The sequence below is a fragment of the Conger conger genome, chromosome 6 (assembly GCF_963514075.1).
Source record: "Conger conger chromosome 6, fConCon1.1, whole genome shotgun sequence".
NCBI lineage: Eukaryota > Metazoa > Chordata > Actinopteri > Anguilliformes > Congridae > Conger > Conger conger.
In genome coordinates this window covers 16305607-16323273 of record NC_083765.1, presented here as the reverse complement: position 1 = coordinate 16323273, position 17667 = coordinate 16305607, and the positions used below count along the sequence as shown (strand labels likewise).

Genomic DNA, 17667 nt, shown 5'->3' with positions numbered 1-17667 from the left:
TTCCATGATTTCTTTGTGCTTTCCTCAAAAAAATAACCAGCACTTCACATGCATTGTGCCATTTCATGTTCCTGATTTGGCTAGGAATACAATAGTGTTATTCAAGGGACTTCAGAGCCGTGTGACTCCCAAGGTGTCATCAACCAATACTGAATGTGTGTGAAAGAAAAGCCGAAACCCCCCCCCCCCACATACACACACACACACACACACACACACTTACACATACAGAAAGAAAAAGAGAAAGGAAGAGAGAGACTGAGTGAGAGAGAGGCCAATGACACATCTTTTTGGTACCACAGTTCCTAAGCTGGTACTAACAGCAACAGCTGGAGTTTGACCAATCAGCTACCGAGCAGCTCTCAGCTCTGGTCTCCAGGCCAACCAAACACACAAACAGCTCAGCCATATCTCTGTCAGGAGGTCCTTCTAGCGTGTCAGTACCAGAGATTTCTAATTGCAGAGAGCCCCTCCAGAGCGAGGGAAGCGCTGGCAAGCTGAAGAGGAAAAATAAAGGAGGTTGGGCCGTGATCCGCACTGAATGCAAACAGGCTCAGAATCCCAGAGACTTCTAATGAGCCTGTGATGGCATTAGCCAGCAGGTCTGAGGTGGCCAAAGATGCAAGGCAACACAGGAATGGAGCAGAAACAAATAAGGAAAGATGAGTGGACAAATCCAAGCAATGGCATGTTTTCATGCTAAAACTATTTAAGAAAGTACGTGGCTGGCAAACATAACTGCAGAAAAGATGCAGAAAGAATAAGAGTAACTGCAGCAGGCACTAAAGTTTGACCATTGAACTGACATACATACAGGGTTGATAAGAATCGATCCACCAACTGGCACATCAAAATGAATCTACATTTAATTTCCTGTAGATTTATTCCTGTGTGCTAAAAATAGTGACTGACATTCCAGGACCAGGCAGGAGACAGCATATATACCACACTGTGTACTGGTTATGAAAGCTAATCTGAGTAAACAAACTGACAAAGCGTATGTCGTGTAGGAATATGAACCTTGTATAACACATTCATATCAACATCAAAAAAATACTGTAGACTGAACTAGCTACATTTAAAAAAAGCCATCCGATTCCGGACCGTACCAGTACAGAGTGTGGCCATTCGGTTGATGGGGCGATACAGAATTGTGTCCCCCAAGGAATGGAAGAGTTCAGTCAGATATCAATGAAAGTGGGACCCTGCTGGGCAGTCGGGTGCCTGTAGATTGCAATGAAACCGGCATAAGAAAGTGTGTAAGGACGCAGCTGGAGAAACCACGTGTATGTATGGGAGAACCATGGATGTCTACGGTCTCCCAAATGGGCAGAGGGGTTTGTGCAGGTATGCGGCCGTGTTTGTAGATGATTGACCATTACAAATTGGGGTGGAAACTGGATATGCTCAGCCCCATATCGGGTGCAAATTTATAAAACCTTTTTTTTTTTTTTTTTTTTTTAAAGAATATACTATGAACATGCCACCAAAAATCTACAAAATACGAAAAATCTAGAATCTGCCACAACCCTACTGGATCCTGATATTAAGAAACACATCAGGCTGTTAAAAGAAAAGTTTGTCGTTGGAACTTTTTGTTTTACAAGTCAGCAAAAATATTACCATGAATCCTGAGCAAGGGTATTTGTACCATGCATGTACCAATCGCACACTGATCATCAGTAAGCATAACAGGGCTGATTTGTAAGTTCTCAGTGTGCCTAACCACAGCAGTGTCCAACGGTTCCCCCGCGTTTCACTTCCTCCTACATCTCGAGCACCCGAGGTGCCTTTTAAATGAAACTCGAGACAATAAACATGGGCTGCACTGAAGAGTCTGTCCAACTGTGGTCTGTGAAACGAACGCACCCGCGACCACTCGGTCGCCAGGGAGCTGTGTCAGCCATGGGTGAGTGGCGGTGTGTGTAAATGTGTGTGCGCGCGCTGTGGTGGGGGGTCGGGGGTCGGTTAGGGGTTGGTGCTGGGCTAGGGAGAGATGGAGGAGGGGTTACGATAGGGTTTGAACTTTAACCAAGAGTTTGTTTAACAGCCTCCATCCCAGGGTCACTACATAAGTAACTAACAACCTTTTGGGATGGTTTCTACACCAGAAAAGAAAAGGTAGATGGTTTAGAACGTGTCGGGGGAGTGGGAGCATGTTTGCATGTCTCGTAGGGCGGCCTGTAGCGTAGTGGTTAAGGTACATGACTGGGACACGCAAGGTTGGGGGTTCTAATCCCGGTGTAGCCACAATAAATTCCGCACAGCCGTTGGGCCCTTGAGCTAGGCCCTTAACCCTGCATTGCTCCAGGGGAGGATTGTCTCCTGCTTAGTCTAATCAACTAGCAAGCTCTGGATAAGAGCGTCTGCCAAATTCCAATAATGTAATGTAATGTCATAAATGGACAGGGCCAACCACCTGGGTGTTTGCAGGGACATTTCTAGCACAGACTGGTAAGCATGTAAGACCGTGGACCTCAGAAAATGGACAGTGAGTCAAAGGTGGGATTAAACATGGCAGAGTTACTGGGTCTGAACACATGGGTGCAGGTAATGAGGAATAATTTAAAGATGAATGCATCACACACTGCAAAACCACAAAAAATAATTAAGTATAGTTATATTTAGAGACTTAAATCTCATGAATATTCATCATTGCTAAATAAGACAAAAATATCACCAATGGGGTGAGATAGTTTTGGGTAATTTCGAGATTTGATATTAAAACACTTTTTTTCCCCAATGCATTTCCTATAATCATAATTTTCAGTTTTAGAAGATATTAGTTGTCCTACAAAGGGTCTGTGTTTTCTGAGTGGAGATATGCACATCAACGTGCAGGTGCGTAGAAAGGAACATTATTCCTTTCCCTTATGAAAGGAAGTGAAATTACATGACAAACACTCGGGATAAAAACAGCTTTGTTAATAGTTTGAGGGATACATTTTCAGTTAGTTTCATTTTTTGCTACATGCAAAGTACCAGTTGAACTGAATTGTATTCATTGTTACCTTTTGTAACATGCAAGAAAAACTTCCAGATGAAAATATACAGGTTGATCCAGTAGTTTCCCTAATAGCGTACATAATCTGTGGTGGACCTTTCCTTCTCTTGTCTGTAGGTTTGCCTTTGTACCAGACACAGTCCCCTCCCCCTGCGAGACGGATAAGCATTTCAAGAAGAAAAGGGGATTGGGGGACCTGGCTGTCGGGTAAAAAAAAATTTGCCTCCAACTGAAGGCACACTGTGGGTTGCACTCGCCAAAAACACTGACATCCATAGCTCTGCAACTTTTGCATCAAATCAAATCTTCACATATACCAGCGGACTAGAGTTCACACCAGATTTCCTGGCATATTAGACTGAAAAGAGTTAGACATCGAAAGAAAATCCCGCTCTTCTAAGCAGTGTGGCTGCAGCAGGCTTGAGGTTGCACAATAAGCGCAAAATGAGGTGCAATTAAAACGCTTGTGAAAATGCGGGAGGCTTTAAACCCACAAGTGTGCCCCTTCAATGTTTATAGGCGATGCTTAGTGCACCATTATGAGTAAAATGAGCACAGCCAGATCCACAATAACACACCATCTGAACACCTCTGCCAGTGGCCTTGCTGAACTCAGTCTCCCTAAACAGTGTGGTGTTGGGCCGGGCATGAGAGCCAAACTGGCAGAGACATGCCTACTGCATGGCCTATACGTCACCATCCCAATATTCCTTTACAAACCTACCATTCTCCCTGTATTCACACTTGCATGTGTCTCTTTGAACAGCCATCCATTTGTTTCGGAAAAATAGACAATGTACAGTCAGTGTTGCTGGTATTGTTTTTTTAAGGCAACAACATAGCAACAATGCCACACACGAAACAAAACAAGCTAAACAATGCGCTCCCAGTCACTTGTTTGGAATCAATCAGTGGATGGTTTAAAAAGACTTCACTCTTTTACTCTTTGGCCTCAGCTTTTTTTTCCCATTTAAAAATGTCAGAACTGTAAACAGCCATGTTCATTTTTTATCCAATTGTGAGTCAAAATGAGACAAGCATTTCACCATGAAGGCTTTCCCTCTCAGTGTGCTATTGAGAAAATAAGAATTCAAGATGTCGTCCTGCAGGTAGAACTAGCTGAAAAAGCACCACTTATCATGAGGACAGAGGAAATTAATTACAGTGCTCATTGGACTAATTAGCAGACCACAGAATTTATGAAACAAGAGGGTTTCATATGAAATTATTCTTGACAAAATATTTTATGAGCAGCATGTCAGGGGCAAGAGACCTGAGTTCACCAATATATGACACTGTTTACACTGGAAAGCATGTGGGGTCTAATGGGGCTGAATAGATTGAATGAAAACACAAATCACCCAGTAACACTGTCCCACCCTGAATGTGAAGTCGCCAGAAGTGTCAGCGGGGGCATTTGGAGGTGAAGCAGGCTGCTAGTAGAGTGACCTTGTTGTCATGGCAGGTAATGACAGTTGTTGCTCCTGAAATGAAAGCAAACCCCTGTGGGGCTAGTTTGAAAGTAATAAGAGTGGAGGGAGAACCTGTAATCATCCTCGGTCCATGATCATTTTTCTACCATTTGACTCTGGGACCCCAACCCAACCCTCTTTCCCCAGCACAAACCCGAACCAGAGCCCCTGTGTGAACTCCTACCTACAATTCTGCCAACCTGAGAGCACCCCTGCCTTCTTGGGATGTTACATCTGCCCCAGCTCTATCACGTGACCTCTACCTCCAATCAAAATTCTTCTTGTAACACAATGAACATTTTCAGAAGCAAATAGAGCAGTAAAGGAAGAGCTTTACTTTACTTGTAAAAGTATATTATATAACAAATGGAAATTGGCATTATCCATCCATCCATCCATCCATTATCTGAACCCGCTTATCCTGAACAGGGTCGCAGGGGGGCTGGAGCCTATCCCAGCATACATTGGGCGAAAGGCAGGAATACACCCTGGACGGGTCACCAGTCCATCGCAGGGCACACACACCATTCACTCACACACTCATACCTACGGGCAATTTAGACTCTCCAATCAGCCTAACATGCATGTCTTTGGACTGTGGGAGGAAACCGGAGTACCCGGAGGAAACCCACGCAGACACGGGGAGAACATGCAAACTCCGAAATCGGCATTATCAAAAAGGATAATGCATCAATCATGTTATCATCACTATATAAACCATATTATCACAAACATTGTGACACCTTTTGTGCACCACCCAAAAATCGGGTATATTTGTATATTTGAAATATTTGTTTCACCATATTGTTCACCCTTCAATGGAGGTTTAATTAAAGTACATGATCCCCAGGGGTTTGGAGTAAGAGAAGGAATTACAGACTTGATGCTCTTCTGATGTAGCATCCAGTCTCACACCGTGTCAGGAAAAGCCATTTCTGTTACAGCACCGGTGCCCAAACAAGCACCAAGAGCATGTAGGTTTTCATTCCAACCGATCAATACACCAGCTCATTTCACCAATTAACATACCTACAATGAGAGAGGCACAAACTACTCAGTGCAATCAGCAGGTCAATGATTGGTTGGAATGAAAACCTACCTACTCTCGCACATCCACGGCACATGATTGGGCACCACTGTTGTACCGGATGCAAATTATGTCATGACAGGAGTAACCCATAGTACTGACACGCAGTTACTTTCCTTCAGCCTCCATATGTATTGGTTTTCAAGCTGGTTTTCAAATGAGTAACTTTAAAAATAGTAGGTGCATCAAAAAAAATTGCAAGTAGGCCACTACTCTGTCACCCTGTATCAACAGCTGGCATGTAAGGGCAGAGACTAGGGCAATTGACCTCTGACACTGCTGGAATCGATCCCGGGTCATGCATATCCAAAAAATGTTGACAAAAATGCAAGCTACTGTTCCATGTAAGGTCAAGCAGAGTACAGTCCGTCTACACCCGAATGTGCCAAGTGGTTGGGTACACGGCCTGGGAATGCACCTCATGTACTTCGGAATGTACCGTAAATCCCAGGTTGCAAACTAATGTTGATTTCTGCGAAGTGAAGGTGAAACTGATTGTTTCATTGTCAACATTTAACCCCCTTCTACTCAGACAGCAAAATAATTGTTATGAACTTATGAAGGCTAACCAAAATACAGTTTCCAGGTTCACAGGGAGAAGCGCAGACTTTGGGAATCTCATTATGGTAACGACTGAAACATGACCAAAAATGTCAGAGGAAGTGGTGTCTAATTTTCATTACCTCAGACAATTTGTAGGGCCGGAGGGTCTGTTGGTTTTCCTTCCATCTCACCTCTTAATCATCACACTGAAGCCTTTTTGGACAGGAAGTGAATTCACCAGGGTTTCCTGGTATAAATTGGTTACTAATTTAAAGCAGCTTGTAAGACTTTGGCCACCCGGCAGAGAGGTGCTGCAAGATCTGGAGCATTCAACACTAAATCCTTAAAATGGAGGATGCTGTGGAATCAATAGCCTAACAAAGTAAAGCCTTTTGCATTAAGAAGAAATAATACTGATAATGATACCACATACAGATCAGCATTTTCCATCAGCATTTTGTAACACATCTTACACAATACCATTTAGCCCTAAGGGGAACCAAAAGTATAGAGTAAAGTATATTCACCAGCATGGCTGAAATGAGCCCTTCTGTGAGATGGATAAATTAGTATCAAAAAGACTAATATTATTCTTTGTTATAAAATGGAAGATTCAGTTGTAAGTAGATGCAACACTAGACATACATGTGGTTTGTGAAAGCGTCATCTTTCAGCAGATCCTACCGCATGTGCAGAGATTTCACACAGTGGTTTCCAAGTCACAAGCAGGGTTTCAAAGCATTACAAAAAGAATCCACTGACAGTAGCACACAAGCGAAACAAACACGTTGTCCACAAAAAAGGACATCACATTGCACTTAAAAGCAGAAAACAAATTTAAACTTTCAGTTTATTAAATAGGGCTTGTATATCCAACCCCATCTTTGCTTAGATACGTTGTTTTTTTATATATAAATGTCAACTTATTCCAGGAACAAGGACAAGGAAAAACAGTAATACTTAGCAGGGATCAATTTCCCCAAAAAATGACCAAATGCCTTAGTGCTGATTACATAATGACTAAACATTTAACCGAATGATACTGCATGAGTCAATCAGACCATAAAATAAATCATCAAGTATGATTTTTGATAGCTCAGAGGACATGGTATAAATTTCTGAACAATCCCACAATCACATGTAAGAATCACCTCCTTTAAGTTTTATTATTACTAGAAGAAGTGTTCACATAAGATCAAATGGACTAATTTACTGAATATTACAGATATTGCACTTATTAAATAGGCTCTATTGTTAGAAGTATTGCTTTTAATAACAATTAAAAAAGGAATGTCATTAGTATTGCCTAGGTATTATTATTTGTAGTGTGTGGACTGCATTTATATAGTGCCTTTATCCAAAGGGCTTTACAATGAATGCCTTATTGTTAACGTCTGCCATGCAAGGCACCAACCAGCCTGTTGCGAGCAATTGGGGGTTATGTGTCTTGCTCAGGGACACTTCAACACAGGGCGGGTGATCGAACCTCCAACTGCCAGACAACCGCTCTTACCTTTAGTTTAATTGTATTATGGGTAACAATGAAGAACACTCGAGAGTTACTCTCACAGGGTCAGAGGTGGGCCTATTAAAACCTGAATCCTAGACAACCATTTTAACCGAAACATAATTTCAAGTAGCATACAAGCACAGCTATTATTATTCAAAATGATTTTGGCTTGATACATATGTCAAAGGGTGATTTGTAGGTCACTGTAGAGACATTTGGTCTTGAGAGATATAACCAAAATAGGAGTGTGGCCAGGACATTATTAGAAACTGAATCACGTATGCTTATCACCATAATGGGACACTGGCAAGGACCTCATTAGACATTGGATCACAAAGACTCAAAGATGAGCTGCAGTGAGCACACACAGTGAGGAAACAGCCAGCCTCTCTGCACAGACCCAAGCAGCAGGACTGAGCCAGAACAGCAGTGCTCACAGGAAACACTCCAGACATGTAAGCTCATTACTACTGCACACATGCTTTCCAACCAAACGCAACGGGAACGGTCCAGGGTGATAATAGAGGGCTCCGTTTCCTGAGGTCACAGAAGGGCCAGATAACTGGACCATACCGAACGTCAGCGCTGTGTGAAGATTCTAAATTAATTACCGGTTCCTAAAGAAGCATTTGAGCCATACAAATATGCAAAGTATGTTAAAATATAAAAAGAGAAATACATTTTTTTTATCTAGAGCAAACTGTTAAGGCCTGTCCTGTAAAGGCCTCTACCATCCATCATACAACCTAATAAAAGCATGAAAATGCATGTAAAAATGTCGAATCAACATCGATCATGGAGGTCGATATGACATTGATTAGAGGTGAAGATGTGTTTTTTTTGATGTTGGTAATTCGACGAGTATGAAACACCGATCATAGGTAGAAAAGTGGTTGTGTCGTGATTCAACATCGATCAGCCTTGTAGCCGAGAAACAGGTCCACAAATAGTTTCGGGGGTTTGTACACAGATAATTATTCTCCAGATTACTGACTAAATGCGACTTCTGAGGGAGACAGAAGAGGCTGGCTACATGTCAGGCAGTGAAGAACAGTGAACGCGTTCCAGATCCACACATATCTTGTTTATTCATTCTTCAATCATCTTCCTGTTATTTTATGATCTCCAGAAAAGGCAACTTGGTTAGATCAATTTGAAGATGAAGGTCAGGGAAAGTATTCAGTTGGCCATCCCAAATGTTTAAAATTCTGCTATATAATTATGTGCAGTAACTTTTATTGCATGCGTAACAGTTTTGACTAAGGATATTCCTTGGTCCTAATTCTTCCCAGCTTGGGGCCTTTTTTCCCTAAAAAAATTGTTTTATTTGAAGTTGCAAAATGATACTCAAACCAAAGCATAAATCATTTTGTCAATAACTGTTGTATTGCATTTTAACAGAACAGCTCTACTAGGCGTCACGGGATGGAAACAAAGCAAGTCTCTATGTTGGTGTGTTACAATGGGCAGTGTCATGACTGCAACTGCTGAGTAACGCATCCCCTGTTGTGTCTTAGGCTGGGGTGTATCGTAATGCATTGCAACACACACAAAGACATGTTCTGTGTTCCAGCCACATGGTCTGTGACTTTATGTAACAAATAGATGTGTCCAAGACAAGCTTTCCGGCCTGTTTTTGCCGTTTGCATGACATCGATCTGAGAAACCCTGCCAATAGCCCCACGCTTTTATTTACAGCAAATGTGGGCCACATTTAAAGACGTGACCGCAATTTTTGTCTGGATGATTTCATGAAAGGAAGTCGCGAGACAAATATAATCTTTCAGTGTGTAAGACGGTTAAGCACTGGAAAACCACTTTTTAGCCAGAGAATAATTTTCAAACCGGAAAAGTAGGAATGTATGGAATTGTGACCATAGAATTACAAAGCAATAAAACCACAAGAGCTCAATAGAGAGCATAACCCACAGTGCACAGAAGAGGACTATACTGGCTGCATCTTCATTAACTTTACCCTGCTTGGAATGGAATCTAGAAAATACATAAGGCAGACTGTGAAGAAGGTTAGGAGAAGGCAGAAGGTTACCTCGGTGGAGTTGAAAATGACAGAAAAAAAAAAAAATTATAATAATTTTCAGGCAAATTATTCAGGCCTGTGCTTTGCTCCCCTCTTTAATGAACTGAACTCAAATCAAGCTGCAAGTCATGGGCAGGTCTAGAATTTCATTGTACTGAGAATTCGATCAGGCCTGACGTCACAACAGCAATGAACTTACTTTGGGGAATATGAATAGTAGGCAGTGTTTTCCGTGTCATTTAACCAAGTCAATGCTGGCATGTAAAAATAATTACTGAAAATGAAATTGAGTTAACGCAATGTTAACGTTAGCGGTCAGCACCCCTCTAACTTTGTAGCTAACGTCAGCTAGCCAACATCATTAACATGAATAACCACGGCAAACTAGCTAGCTTGTGTTATTGGCAACCCTATTACTTTAACATTACTATACCACATCCCTGCAACAGGCAAGGTCGAATTTAACGTTTCATCATTTCATTAGCAAATGTTAGCTGCCAACAACGTTTGTGAAGGACATGAGCAAAACAATCAGTTCCGGTTTTGTTTTTCCCCCCATGTTTCCGACACCTTGAAACTTATGTCAGGCGTCTCTGTGTCAGCTGTCATTGACTGTGCAAAGCATCTGTGAAAACTGAGACCACCCTGTAAACGGACTGCAAGATCTGGGTTATCCTCCGTTTTAAGAATCGAAAAAGGCCCAATCCACTGTGTGCCTGATTACCTTTGGCATTACAGTCCCAAACAGCACACAATTTTGGCATAGTTACCAAGCTAACGGTTTCTACAGAGCTCTGATTCAATCGATTTTGAAGTAACATTACTTCATTCCGTCGTTGAGTGGTGCAGTATCTTAGTGAACTCGGTTTACAAATATTCTGATTTGTCCTATACTAATGTATGGTTGTTAGCACCAGTCTTCACAAATTACAGTTCTGTGGCGAGTGGTCCAGTTGTAAAGCAACATGAACAATTGAAAAACTGTACATAGAAAATCCATATTGGAAGAATGTATATGGAGTGGCTTCAGCATCCATATGCATTATGCCAGGGTAATAGCTTCACGATACTGCTTTTTTCTTTTCTTTTTTTTTCTTTTTGAACAAAAAGGCGTTCTCAAAATGTGCCCCAATGAAGCAATGACACAAAGACTTGTTTCAGACGATACACTATGATCTTGCATATCCAATACCCTCCAGGCTTCTAAAAATACACCACAGTGAACCAGACCAGCACTGGGACAGAGCCAACTGGTGCTTCACACAAGTGCAAAAGCGTTGGTAAAAACTGGGGGAAGGAAGTCTGTGAGAGTTAAAATGTATGAGAGTTAAAATGTATTGTAGGAACAGCATGGGAAGACAGGCTGGAGTCCAAGCATGCCCAAGGAATTCCAATGCTTCTAGTCTTAACAACAACAAACTCAAGGGTATATGTAATCACAGAGAGGACAGAAAATGCAAAAACAATTATTCACCCATGCCAAGAAATCATGAGGTTTGTGGTTCAACTTTTAAAGGGGAACTAGGCCAGCCTTTCGACTGTCAAGCTACATTTTCAAGTTAAGTCAGATAACTTGAACATTGTTCTCTTTATCCTTGGTATTCCGTTTTCCCAATACATGCATCCTACAATACATCAAGAATAATATGAAGTTCACACCTTGTATGATAGTAGTAGTTGCTCCATAAATTAACTTATTTGCAAATCTAACCAGAGTGGAACTGCAAGTAAGTTCTAGGCAATGGCTATGGAAGTACGAACATATGTAGTCAGGTCTGAAAGAGTTAAAGATAGTTGAGGTTACGATTAGGAGTTGGGTTAACAGCACATCTAGCAACATGGTAATTGTTACATAATTACATACAAATAAATATGCCATTTGCTGGGGCAGCATGTGGTGTAGTGGTTAAAGTGATGGACTTCAGACCTAAGGGGTTGTAGGTGCAAGAATCCCAGGTGCAAGAATCTTGAAAGAGGCAGCTTGCCTGTACCACTCCACATTGATCATGCTAGATAAATAGGTAACAAGGTAGAAGTTCTGAAGTGCTGAAAAAGGGCATTATGCCAATCAAATAAACAATGTATTGTAAAATCAAGTAGGCATCAAGTAAGTGTGTTTAAACACACTTCAATTTGCATACGAGTTAAAGCCTTATTACTTGAAATTGTAGGTCAAAAATATTGAAAGTCAGCCACTGCGGCCCCATTTCAGTTTCAGTCACCACACGAGTACCGATGTTATACCGTTATGTAGCAGGACCAGAATGCAGCCTTATCACTTTGACACATTCAGTAACAGACTGTATACGCTGTATCATTCAGGCATGCATACAATCTAATCTGCAGTCAATCTGTAAACGTACGGGGTGGGAGAGATGCATCAGCCACACCCTCACGTCTTTTCCGGATGTCATCTCATATAACGTCTCCCATTAATCCCCAGTTGTGTGAGAGCACTGTTCAGTTTTGCCATTTCTCACATGGCCCATGCAGGATTCACACCGTTATGCTGCCGGCTTGTCACAAATGTAGACAAGAGATGGTGTTGTCTCAATAGTATAAACATAATGCAACTAGTCCTAATCCAACCCAAACAGCATGCATGGAGGTGGCTACATTCACCAAAACAAGTCAATAATACGTAAGAAAATAATATATTTCTTCAGAATAATTTGGTACTTTATTTCAGGTTCAATTAATCTGACCACCAAGCTTTCAGTCAAACAAATAAAGTGGAAAAGGCCACAAATAACAAGGCTTCAGTTTTTAAAATGTCTGTGTGCACTAGCTGTATTGCAATGTCTACAACTCTGAGTTGCTTACCACTCAAGTAAATGTATTCAAAAGACTGCTCACACATGTGCTAGTTACCATGTATTTTGGTGACAAGAGTACAAAGCAGTTGCTGTGAAAATCAAAATAAACAGAATGCCATTGATTAAATTCAAACAAAAAGGAAGGAAGTGACAGTTGTGACTGTGGAGAGAAATGAAAACAGGATGAAAACAATCATTTATTCTTATACCCATATGGATGACTGAAACTTACAAATATGTGTACAGGTGTAATAAGAGGGACTGGACATTTGTTGTTTTTTATACTGTAGATGATGAGTGCAATAATGTCTTAATTACTAATCCAGAGCAGAAAATACTAGGCCTAAAACATCATATACTTCCTTAAAATGTACTCTTACTCAAGTACATGCAAAGTATGTAGAAATAGATTTGTTTTGAAATAGTGAAGGAACAAGCATACATACACTTCTGTATAAGTGATGGCCTAGAAGGAACCATTGATTTCAAATGAGGTGTCTCAGAATGAAACTGCAGCAGTAGTGTACAGTGTGCATCCATGAAAGCACTTTCTGAGTATCTGCACATTAAGTATTATAAACAGAAACCCCTAATAGTTGTGTAACAATGTTTTATAGAGACTAGTAGGCCTATAGGTCAGAATAATAAAATGCAACACGTCCATATAAAATAAAATAAAAAATAATTTAAAAAATGTAAAAAGTGTATGCTGTGACTTCTGTTCTTTTGACATTGATAGCCATAAAGTATCAAGCAGCTTGCGTTGCTGTATCTCTAGCTCTCCAGACCAGAACCTTATTTGGCGTAATGCAGCGAACATCAACTTTGAGAACTGGAGTTATGAGTTCTAGAAATTTGCCAATCTTTTCAGAATAAACACATATTCGTTAGATACCCGTGTGATTAAAAAAAAAAAAAAAAAAAAAACAGAATAACGTTGTAACTAAACTGATTGTGAGCGTGGAAAGCCATAGAGCACAAGATGCCATAGTTCCTCGTTTTAAAACAATGAACTACAGTCCCCCGTTTTCCTCAACTATAGCCTACTAACCACCAGGCATGAGTCCAGTTCTGAAAACTTACTGAGCAGGGGCCCGACTGGCCTAGATTCTAAAGCCATTTGTAGGGTGTCATACTGTGTATGCTGGGGATGGGGAAGTGCAGGCTACTGTGAATGATCATTCTTAAGATGCTGCGTGGAACAGTATACCATTATATCATTCAAGCACAATGAATTGCTAACAACCCTCAATATAGCACGTCTAAATATACTGCTCTCATAGTAGCCTACTAAATCTTCCCGAGTTCGGGGCTACAGATATATCAAACGTAACGGCAATGACACCAATAATTACGAGCGTTAACAAAAAATCAATTTTACAGACAATGAAAACCACAACGTAATCATTGTGTTCTTAACATTACCGTGAGTGTTTTGACATTAAATAGCCGATGCATTGTTATTTGACAAAGAATATGTCCAAATAAATTATCAAGATGCAGTCGCTAGGTTACAATAAATGGTAATAATAATTCTTCCAGTGAGAGTTCACACACATTAAAGATGCATTTTACAATACTATATACTCCTTAATCGTTATTGCCATGTAGAATTTACACATCACTTACCTCGAACTTTTGGACGTTTAATGTGTGCGTTCCGCTTTAAGAAGCATAGCCTCTTCTGTGTTCTTTTACAAGTTAACAAGGCAAACCAACATTGTTTTGAACAAAGATCTATTCCCGATAATCAACTCAGCCCGCTTCATTGATTAATCCGTCACTTCTTTGGTGCAGCAATTTACCAATAGTACTATTTTTCTACTTTATACACCAATATTAAAGGAAAGCGCCCGCCCACTTGTTACACTCTCCAACGAACTATTCTTGTTCAGAAGCATTTCAGAGCGCATGTCGGAATGGGAGGCTCTTAAGTCGGTTGGAGTCAGTTGATTGGTACAAACGATGGACTCTGCTGGATTGTGTCTCTCATTGGGCCATCAACCTGTCAATTACAATCTTCCTTCAAACATTTTATATTAAAACAATAGACACCGTTTGCACATTTTATTTCATCAATCAACGAACTCAGCGCCACAGTTCTTACAGTTTTCTGGTCCGGGCGATACATTCATAAGAACCGCCAAATCTCGAAACAAGATGCCTTTTGATATTGCAGCCTATGTATTTTGTCTCGTCATAATAGCGGAGTAGTCTACTGTCTATCCGAAATTCAACTTTAAAGACCAGGCCTATTTCAAGATAAATGCTTATATCGTTGTCTCAGCTAGTTAATGATAGTGTACTGTAAAGCAAAATCTCAAACAGTTTTTAATCACCTTGCCCAATTCAAACAAGTAACTTCCTATAAAAAACGTTGAAGAAAGAAATTGTTGTCTCCATGTTTTCTGGTGTGAGATCCTTTAAAATGACGTTTAGAAATTGTATTACACTCACAAACCATCTAATATATATTAGATGGTTTGTGAGTATAATATATATATATATATATATATATATATATATATATATATATATATATATATATATATATATATCTATATAACTTTACTGTTATATTTTTTACATTTAAACTAATTTAATTTACATAAAACATATATTTCGATTTAAAACCGGTAAGAAGTGAAATGTCTTCAAATATGTATTTCAGACAGCTAAACCCATAATAATGTAGGCTATTATTGATTGTAAGATTTCCATTGAATATCGTTGCTTCGTTTACGACTAAATCTCTTCTGGATATTGTAGACCTCTAGTGGCCTATCAAAGTAACGCGCAAAGTAACAGCATTTTCACCTCGATTATTAACCAAACACGTGGGTCTTGTAATCTGGCACACAGAAGTGTTCGCTGCGCCTGGGTGGAAGGTCATAGATTTCAAACCCAGGGCAGGCTACTACTACTACTAAGCCTGACGTTCTACTGGAAGTATGCAACTGCGAACAGTTTTATTTGTAGAATGCATACGAATCTGAATTTATGCAGATTAATCGGTCCCTGAAATCAATATTTTCTTACCATGTGAGTAAAACAGATGTGGGAATGTTTCAGCATAGTTTTGAAATCGTATTGTGTCTGCACTAACTCGACTTCATTACACCAATGTTGAAGGAGTACAAGCAACAGTCAGGGTTAATGCATTTTCATTCTGTTTAATAGTTCTTATCTGAGGTATTGTATGTATGACAATTCATTCACTGTACAATTCTCTGTCTTGGCTGAGCTTGGAGTGATGTCATCTTCTGTCTGGTAAACAACCTTATTGCATACAGCTGTGTCCCTCTCAGGCTTTTTCTTGCTCTCTCTCTTCCTCTTTTCTGCACTGCTCCCTTCTGATATTTTCAGAAAATATAACCAATGCATGCATCCTGTATCAAATATCTGTTACAACCTTTAATATAACAGATATCATGTCAGAAAGAGAAAAATATATAAAACAAACCAAAATAATCAATGAGCCCAACAGTTTATCTGAGTAAACTCTAAACAGCTCCTCTGTGGTTGACCCAAAAACATGAGTTTCCAGGAACTGGGAAAAGCAAATAATAATGGCCTATCTGCATCCAAGCTGAAATAACACCTTGCAACAGTACTCTTTTATATCCAATTTTGCCTACTGACACACTTCTTTCAATCCAATGGCTGCAAGAGAGTGGGGGCACTTTGTGGATGAGTGGAGTGTAAGCTGTGTTTTTAAGTCTTCAGGAAGTATTGGAGTCCGTTCATAAAAAAAGGAACGCAAGGTGGTTCTGTTGGAATACTGGCCTCTTCTGTTAGGTAATGCATAGACCTTTATGTACAGAATCCACTCACCATACATCCAGTCAATATAAACACTCTGAGTGTTGGAAGACACAGCACAGGCACTGTAAACCAACAGTGTGCTGAATTCATATCCATTCAACAGAGATGAATAGTTCTAAGAATCACATATTTATCCTATGGACCACCTGGCTGCAGAAGGCCTATGCATCCCTGATATAGCAGATCATAAATATTCCCCCAGCTGCTTGGGATAAGTGAAACCAGGTGGTCAGTTTCTGCCGTGCTTGCATGTAAATTTAAGCTGGATGTAGTATCATGGCTGAACTGTGGGGGAATTGTCTGGAGGGGAAGAGAGGCAAGTGATGTTGGAACAGAGAGCTGGTCAGAGCAAGGGACCACAGCATTACAGACAGCGAGGAAACTGAGATAAAAATACCATAAAGCCAGGTGAGCTAGAACCAACCCCTGCCTTCCCCCAAAAAACTGAACTCTGCATGAGCAACTCTGGGTGGATGCAATGAGGTATTACTGAGGTAACATCAAGGCACCTATAACCTCCAAAGGCCATGTGTCCCACACAGTGGAGGGGGCCTACATTTCTGCAAAAAATAACTAACTAACCCTTAAATTTAACCATTTTAATTTTGAGAATTTGAGTAACTGTGTTAAGTAAGCTCCGGACAAGCTGCATCCAGAACCCCCCCTTTACTCTAGCATGTGCTTTCCCTCTTCATGAGAGCTGAGATGCTGGACAACTTATTTCGTGCACCAGTCCAAATGTCAAGTCACTGAAAAGCTCGAGTTGACGTGAAGCTGGAGGTTCTTGACAGTCCTCGCTGAAAACGTTCATGGTTTTTGAAGCAAAAAAGGAGCTTCTTTCTCTTTTGTGCACAATTCTAGGGTAAGAGCAAAGTTGCGTTTAAACCATAGATCGTATACAAACATGTCTAAACACATTTACAACCACTGCCCCAGCGCTCAAACGTCTAATCAGACGTGAAGGGAATTTTAACTTTAGATTCTGCAGCGAGCACTGCCGACTGCCAAGGGAGAAAGACGGCGGAACAAGCAGGGCACAAAGAAGTACATCTAACGCTTTGTGTAGCAACAAAAGATGTTTTGTAAGCTGAATGAGTTGATGGAAGTTGGCGATTGAGGGATGCGATGAACTGGGCTGACGGGAGGATACGTACCAGAATATTTTCGAGATAAGCGTTAAATCATGAACTTGAATCGTTCACATTAAAATCAGAATTTGGAAGTGCAACACAAAGTGGTTTGCGTCTTGTCGCGCTTGAGTCCTTGGAGTCAGTCTAGCAAATACACTTGCGTCCAACGTTTGAGGCATGGCAACAGCACTTAAGTTGTCACGGCAACACATAAACAGTAGCTACTGATATCGTCTACCGCA

The 17667-nt window shown here is 40.6% G+C and overlaps 1 protein-coding gene across 3 annotated transcripts in view; it reads right to left on the bottom strand.

The window, feature by feature from the left end:
- The window catches only part of LOC133130183 (A-kinase anchor protein 13), a 106769-nt gene extending 92435 nt beyond the window's left edge, over positions 1 to 14334 (bottom strand). For all 3 annotated transcript variants that reach the window (XM_061244514.1, XM_061244515.1, XM_061244516.1), the window contains exon 1: positions 14100 to 14334. The gene's annotated coding sequence lies outside the window, so the exon portion shown is untranslated. The remainder of the gene's footprint in view (positions 1 to 14099) is intronic.
- Between the last annotated feature and the right edge of the window lie 3333 nt (positions 14335 to 17667).